The sequence below is a fragment of the Chlorocebus sabaeus genome, chromosome 24 (assembly GCF_047675955.1).
Source record: "Chlorocebus sabaeus isolate Y175 chromosome 24, mChlSab1.0.hap1, whole genome shotgun sequence".
Taxonomy (NCBI): domain Eukaryota; kingdom Metazoa; phylum Chordata; class Mammalia; order Primates; family Cercopithecidae; genus Chlorocebus; species Chlorocebus sabaeus.
Window position 1 is genome coordinate 36,599,219 of NC_132927.1, and position 8,535 is coordinate 36,607,753.

The 8,535-nt window shown below is 36.6% G+C and overlaps 1 pseudogene; it reads left to right on the top strand.

The window, feature by feature from the left end:
- The first annotated feature begins 999 nt into the window (after positions 1-999).
- LOC103229901 (proteasome subunit alpha type-3 pseudogene) lies at positions 1,000-1,766 on the top strand (annotated as a pseudogene).
- Positions 1,767-8,535: the final 6,769 nt, after the last annotated feature.

Here is an 8,535-nt window from a genome sequence, read left to right on the forward strand (position 1 = left end):
ATTAAATAACTACAACTAATGGTTTATATCCTTGTGTATGTGTGTTCCTTCTATACTGATGCCGTTACTTCTATGAGCTGAATTTCTATGAGATGAATTCCTAAGAGTAAAATTGCCAAATTAAGACTATATTTAGATATGTTTAGATACACAAATACTTGCCATTGTGTTATAATTGCCTATAGTATTCAGTACAGTAACATGCTACACAGGTTTGTAGCCTAGGGTATAGTATCTATCCCAGATGTATAGTAAGCTATACCATCTAGGTTTGTGTAAGTATATTCTATGATGTTCCCACAATGACAGAATCACCTAACAACCCATTTCTCAGAATGTATTGCCATCACTAAGCAACACATGGCTGTATTTGTTCCTTTGTACTCAATATTGCTTCATGCTATTTCAAATTTTATGTTCTTTTAAATTATGTTTTCTAGTTTTCTAGTTGCTTGCTGCTGGTATATGAATATGAAATTAACTATTATAAATTGCTTCTATAACAAGGCACTGTGCTAAATTCTACTATTTTTAAATTCTCCTATTTTTAAATTCTATATGTTTTCTATATAATTAAACCTATTATTTATACTATAATTATAGTCTAATTTCTTTTTCCCAATTCTTATGTCTTAATTTCTTTCTTTTTTTTTTTGCACACTGTCAGGAATTTCTAATACAATGTTGACTTGAAGTTATAAAATGGGTAACATTGCCTAGTCTCTCCTGCGGGACAGAGTGAAGGAAGCATTGGATGCTGGCATCTGGTTGGCTTCTGGGGAGGCCTCAGGAAACTTACAATCATGGCAGGAGGCAAAGGAAGAGTAGGTATGTCACATGGCCTGAGCAGGAGCGAGAGAGAGCAAGAGGGGAGAGGAGGTGCTACATACTTTTAAATAACCAGATTTGGCAAGAATTCACCCACTATCATAGGAACAGCACCAAGGGGATGGTGCTAAACCATTCATGAGAAATCCACCTTCATGATCCAATCACCTCTCATCAGGCCCTAAGTATGACCTTTCACCCTCTACATTCTCTTCTGGTAAAAGAGCTTTGCAAGTTGAATATGCTATGAAGGCTGTGGGAAATAGTATAGTGATTGGAATCATATATAAACATAGCATTGCTTTTGGGGTCTAAAAAAATTAGTGCTTTCAAAACTTTGTGAAGGAGTTTCCAACAAATGACTTATTAATGTTGATCAGCACATTGGATTGGAATGTTGGAATGCTGGCAGCAGGTTTGTTGGCAGTTGCTTGCTCTTTAGCAGAGATAGCAAGAGAAGAAGTTTCCAACTTTAAATCTAACTTTGGTTATAACACTCCACTAAAACATCTTGCAAACACAGTGGACATGTATATACATGCATATACACTCTACAGTGCTGTTAGATCTTTTGCCTTCAGTTTCATGGTAGGGTCTTACAGTACGAATGACAGTGCACAATTTTCCATGATTGACTCATCATGTGTTTTATATGGTTATTGGGGCTGTGCCATGGGCAAATCCAGGCAAGCTGTAAAACAGAAATAGAAAAGCTTCCAATGAAAGCAATGACCTGCTATGACACTGTTAAAGAAGTTGCTCAAGTAATTTACATAGTACATGATGAAGTTAAGGATAAAGCTTAAGAACTCAGCAGGGTTAGTGGTTTAACTAAAGGAAGATATGAAATTGTTTCAAAAGGTATAAGGGAATAAGCAGATAAATATGCTAAAGAATCTTTGAATGAAGAAGACAAGTCAGATGATGATAATATGTAACATTTACTCCAGCATCTATTCTATTTTAAATTCCTATCACAATCCCATGTAACTATATAGCCCTGTGGATTATACATACCCACTGAACAATTTTTATTAAATTTTCATCTTGTAAAAGACAAAACAGAAACAATAACAAGATAATCTTAAAAATTAAAAATATTACCCAACTGCTTTCTGGCCTCCATGATTTCTAATGAGGAACCCACCATCAGTCTTATTAAAGATCACTTGTACATGATGAGTTGCTTCCCCATCTTTGTCTTTTGACAATTTGGTTATGTGTCCTGGCATGATTCTTTTTGCATTTATCCTTTTTGGAGTTCATTGAGCTCCTTAAATGTTTAGATTCATGTTTTAATTTTTAAAAATCAAATTCAGGAAATTTTTAGCCATTATTTGTTCAAATATTTTTTCTGACCACTTTGTCCTCTCCTCTCCTTCTGGGATTCACAATATGTGTATTTGGTTTGCTTAATGGCATCCCATGAGTCTCTCAGGCACTGTTTGTTTTCCTGCATTCCTTGACTGAATAATTTCAATGGACCTATCATCATGTTTGCTAATCTTTCTATCACCATGCTCAAATATGCTATTAAAATTCTCTAGAGAAATTTTTATTTCAGTTACTCTACTTTTTAGGTACAAAATTTCTGTCTGGTTTCTTTTTATAATTTCTATTTTTTATTGATATTTTCTATTCAGTTATCATTTTCCTGATTTTCTCTCACATTTTGTCCACGGTTTCTGTTAGCTCTTTGAGCATATTTGAGACAGTTTGACTAGGTAGTCCAATGTCTGTGCTTTCTCAGAGATAGTTTTTGTTCATTTCTTCTGTGAATGGGCCATACTTTCTTGTTTCTTGGCATGCTTTATAATTTTTTGTCAAAAATTGAAACTTAAAAGCAAGATAAAGAACAGTATTATAATGTTTATTTAATAAACTCTTATATAGCCAGGTATTTTTCTGAATGTTTTAGGAATATGAAATAATTTCATCTTCTGAACAACCCTGTGAGATAGTGTTATTATTATGTTCATTTTACAAGTGAGAAAACTGAGGGATAGAGAAGTTAATGTGGGCTCGGATTTGTAGGAGGTGGAACTCTAGAATCTGTGATTTTTGTCACTGTGCTGTATTTCATCTCTGTAGCTACAGATTACTCTTTTTTTCCATTTATTCTTTATCATGGTAAAATATGAATAACAAAATTTACCATTTTAACTATCTTTAAATATACAATTCAATGACCTTAAGTATAATCAAATTGTTGTGCAAATGTGATCCAAATTTGCAAACATTTTTTCATTATCTCAAACTGAAACTCTGTATCCATTAAACAATAACTCCCTATCCTCTTCCCCTGGCCCTGGTAACCATTATTCTACTTTCTTTCTCTATGAATTTGAGTATTCCAGGTACCTCATATATATGAAATCATATAATATTTGTCCTTTGATGTCTAGTTTATTTCATTTAGCATAATATCCTCGAGGTTCATCCATGTCATAGCATGTTTTGGAATTTCATTGCTTTTTAAAGGCTGAATAATATTCCTCTGTATGTATATGCTACATTTCATTTATCCATTCTTTTGTCAATAGAAATCTGGGTGATTTCCACCTTTTAATGAATAATACTATGAATATTAGTGAATATTTGTGTGAGAAAGATAAATATTGTATACTCAGTCATATGTGGGAGTCAAAAAGTAAGCTCATAGGAGTAGAGAGTAGAATTACGGTTCTTAGAGATTGGGGAGGGTAGGGGCAAGAGAAGGATAGAGAGAGGTCAGTTAACAGGCACAAAATTACAGCTAGATAGGAGGAATAAATTATCATGCTCTATAGTACTGTAAGAACTACAGTCTGAATATAGTTAATAATAATGTATTAATTATTCAAAAAGCTAAAGAGAGGATTTCGAATATTCCCCACACAAAAAAAATATAAATGTTTGAGGTGATGGATATATTAATTACCCTGATTTGATCAATGCACGTTGCATACGTGTATCAAAATATTACTCTGTATCCCATAAATATGTAAAATTACTACATGTCAACTAAAAAGGAAAAATATTTGTGTAAGTTCCTGCTTTCAATTCTTTTGGGTATAGACCCAGAAGTGTAATTACTGTAATTATATTATAATTCTATGCTTAACTTTTTAAAGAACTGTTATGTCATATTTCACAGTGGCTGTAGCATTTCACATCCCCATGAGCAACACATAAGGGTTTCAGTTTCTCTACATTATTAGCCACACTTGTTATTGTCTAGGTTTTGATAGTAACCATCCTAACGGATATAACATGGTATCTCATTATGGTTTTGATTTGCATTTTCCTAATAGTTAGTGATGTTGAGCATCTTTTCATGTGTTTATTGCCCATTTCTACATCTGCTTTGAAGAAATGCTGTTTCAAGTCCTTTGCCCGTATTTGAGCTGTTTTGTATGTGTGCTCTTGTTGTTGTTGTTTTGCTGTTGTGAAGTTATAATAATTATATATTTTGAATATTAATCCATTATCAGATATATGATTTGCAAATATTTTCTTCCATTTGCTGGTTACATTTTTACTCTCTTTGATAACTTACCACTTTTAGTTCCCTTTTTCTTCATTCAGTATTCACTTTTGGAGCTGTACATTTTTTTGTTTGTTTTAAGGCATTCTCACAAAGTTGATTCTGAGAGTTTTTGCTTGAGTTTTTGATTTTTCTGTGGAGAGACATGCTCTGGGAGCTACCTACTCTACCATTTTTGCTGACATTACTCTATCTGCCTTTTTTCTATAAATAAAGTTTTATAGGAACACATCTTTGCCCACTCATTGTTATACTGTCCATGGCTGCTGTGTCAGGTATCTCCTGACATGGATCGCTCTCCCTTAGTATTCACATCCTTATGCAATTCTCCTGTTTGAATGGGGGCTGGATCTAGTCACTTGCTTCTAACAAATACAATAGAGCAAAAGTGATGGGAAACTGGATATTGCTGCATGCATCTATAGTCCCAGTTGCTGAGGAGGCTGAGGTAGGAGGATTTCTTGAGCCAGGTAGTTCGAGGCTATAGTGCACTATGATAACACCACTGAATAGCCACTACACTTTAGCCTGGGGAACATAACAAGACCCCATCTAGGAAAAAAAAAAATGATGGAGTGTCATTTCTGTGGTTCAATTTGGAAAGACTGTGACCTCTTCTTGCTATTATTCTCTCACTCTCGCCTTCTCAGCTTGCAAGCATGGATGCAGCAAGTTGCCATGTGTGCAAGGCCCACAGGCAAGGAACTGAAAGTGGCATCTGCCAACAAGGAATCGAGGCTCTCAGTCAAACGCTCTATGAATCCAATCAACAACCACGTAAGTGAGCTTCAAATCAGATCTTCTCCCAGTTGAGCCTCTGTAAGAGACCATACCGCTGGCCTACACCTTGATTATAGCCTTGTGAGAGACCATGAAGCAGAGAACCCTGTGAGTTTATGCCAGGATTTTGTCCCACAGAAACTGAGATAATAAATGTGTACTGTTTTAAGCCACTAAATTTTGCATAAATTGTTACAAGATATAGAAAAATGATACAGTTGTTTTTGCGCGACAACACTAGAGTTGATTATTGTGACAGGGACCATATGATGCACAAAGAATAATATATTTACTATCTGGCTTTTTACAGAAAAAGTTCTGTGTGAGAATGCAAGCAAGGAGGCTGGCAGGTATAGTCTTCCATGACTCAGTAAGGAGGGAAGAACCAGCTCCATGAGCACTCGTAACTAGATGAGCTACATGAGCACTAGATAATTCTTGCCCTCTGATGTCCTGATGTACATCAAGTGTCTATCTTGAACTCAAACTGCTTTCTTGGTATGACGTCAGAACTTCTCCTTAAGTATATAAAGGTTGAAGTCTCAGGAGAGCCAGTGACATGCACGTTCTCTCACACCACTTACAATCTAGTCCCCTTTATTTCCTGGAAAGTCCTGCAAAGGCTTTGGAATGAGACTACTTCAGTGATTCTGATGATGAGTGAGGATTGGAAATTACCCCTTCAAACTTCCCCAGAAAATCTCTTTTACAGAATTAATATATTTAACATACTGGTTCATAGAATAAGTGCTTCTTAAAGCAAAAGGAAATTTACCCTCTATCTGGGCCAAATGTGTCATTTTCTAGGTGAGAAAAATGAGGCTCGGAGAGCTTAAAAGGCTATCTAAAGGCCACAGAGCCCCAGGTTTAGAGGAAAAGTGAAAGCGGATTCATTAATTCTCAGCCCAGGGCTTTTAAAAACTATTATTTAATTTAGTCTTTGAGCAAATTATCACGAGATCTGATTCAATTAAATGTTAATTAATATGATTTTACTGCATTAAGAATCATCTGATCTGCATATTGGTTGAACAATTTACATCTAGAAAAGTCTTTTATTACTTAATTTGCATTTTCTACTGAAGGCACCCATAAATAAGTCAGCATCGCCCTCTACTGGATGATTTGTATTTATTACTCAATAGTTGCGTACAACATGATTTACGAAGAATTTTGGATGTTTATTCTCAATTTCAATTAAAGGTACATGAAAACCAGGACATTCCAGCTGTTTGGATATTCCCCTATGCCTATTAATCTGGTCAGATAACATTTTCCTCTTCCAAAAGAGGCCTTGATTTTCTAGTTTTGAGAATTATAAGTTTAAACAATAAATTCCAACGTGTTAACAAAGAAGGAAAAGACAGAGTCAGAGAAACCAAGAGATGGAGATAGAGATGAGGAAAAGCTAGAGAGAGAGATATAGAAGAGAGGGTCAGTTCTGGTCAGAGTGAAAGCAGACTGTTTTTCTACTTTGGCAGCTTCAAAAATAAACTCAAACAAATGCTTTCTTTGTGGCATCACCAGCTGCAGTTTTTATAATGCATATGCTAGTTCTAGCTCATGGGATAAACTTTTTATCTTCTTGAGACCACATTTAAGCTGTGAGCTGGGTTGACTACAGTGATCGGTTCTTCTGCCTGTGAAAATGGTATGCGCCTATCAAAGCAGATTAAATTGTGGTTGGTTGGGAGTCAGCCAGCAAACTGTTAATAGCATTAAAACTGACTGAATTATGGCTTGAATTTTGACTTATAAGGTAAGAAAAAATAAACAATAATAAAAAGATACCACTGCACAATTAGCTCTTATATTACAAAAAAAGAAGAAAGAATAGTATAAATTAAATTATGTTATGTAAATTACTATGACAAGAACATCTAGACGCAATTGTAACAAGGTAAATGCAAATGCAGAGTGCCCCATCATTTCTGGCTTAAGTATCCCCAAACCAGATTCTTCAGCCCTGACCTCTATTATCTAGCCCAGAAGCAGCTTCAGATCCTGGAAAGAATATGGGCTTTGGCATAGACACACCTGCATTCAAATTGCAGCTCTGCCACTGTATGGCCTTGAGAAAAGCCTTGCTTTCCTTATCTGTAAGGTGGAGATAATTGTATATAATTCATACAGTTTGGGAAAAAGTAAATGAAATAAAACATAGAAATCATTTAATACAGTATCTGCCATATATGGCTACTACACAACTCCAGGTGACACACACAGGCCATCATTTCCAAGCTACACATCCAAAACTCTCTCTCGCTACCTCTTCATCCCTAATGACTACCCCCATTATTCACGTGGTTGCCCAAGCCATAAGTGTGAGCATCACCCTAGATTCCATGTTCCCGCTCACCTCCATATATGCTTGCAAAACGTCTCCTCTGTCTTCAAGACAGTTCAGGTGTCACCTCTCTTGGGAGAGGAGTTCTGGATTTCTTTGCCCCTCACAGACTAAGTTCTTGTTCTACTCTCATGTTCCCAAGCGCCCCATATATATGTCTATTAGACAGTTAGTTACACCATGTTGTTGTGACTTGTTTCTCTTTCCCACTGGGCTGTAAGAACTTTTAGAGCAGAGAATTATATGTGATTCAAAGTTTTATCCCTAAGTTATACCATTGTACCTGCCACATGAAAATGCTGGAAAGCATTTGTAGTATAAATGAATCAATGACCACATAAACGTGTTGGAGTTTCTTTTGTTTTATTTTAGCCGTATTTATGTATTTGTTATTTATTTTTTAGAGACAGGGTCTTGCTGTGTCGCTGGGCTGGAGTGCAGTGGCCTCATCATAATTCACTGCAGCCTGGAACTCCTGGGTTCAAGCCATTCTCCCAGGTCAGCCTTCCCAGCAGCTGGGAATATAGGAGTGTGTTACTACTCCCCGCTAATTATGTAAAAAAAATTTTTTGTAGCAACAGGATCTCACTACTTTGCCCAGGCAGGTCTCAAACTCCTGGCCTCCAGTCCTCCTACTTCGGCTTCCCAAAGCACTGGCATTACAGGCGTGTGTCATAGTGCCTGGCTTGGAGTTTCTTAAATGTTCATCTCACCCCTTTCCTCTATAGATTCTGAACCAATTGAACAACAGTCAGGAATGATATGAAGAATGCTACATGGGCTGGGTGAGATGGCTCATGCCTGTAATTCCAGCACTTTGGGAGGCTGAGGCAGGAGAATCACTTGAGGTCAGGAGTTTGAGATCAGCCTGGCCATCACGGTGAAACCCCGTCTCTACTAAAAATACAAAAATTAGCTGGGCGTGGTGGCAGACACCTGTAATCCCAACTACTCAGGAGGCTGAGGCATGAGAATCACTTAAACCTGGGAGGAGGAGTTTGCAGTGAGCGGAGAGCCCACCACTGCACTCCAGTCTGGGTGATAGAGCGAGACT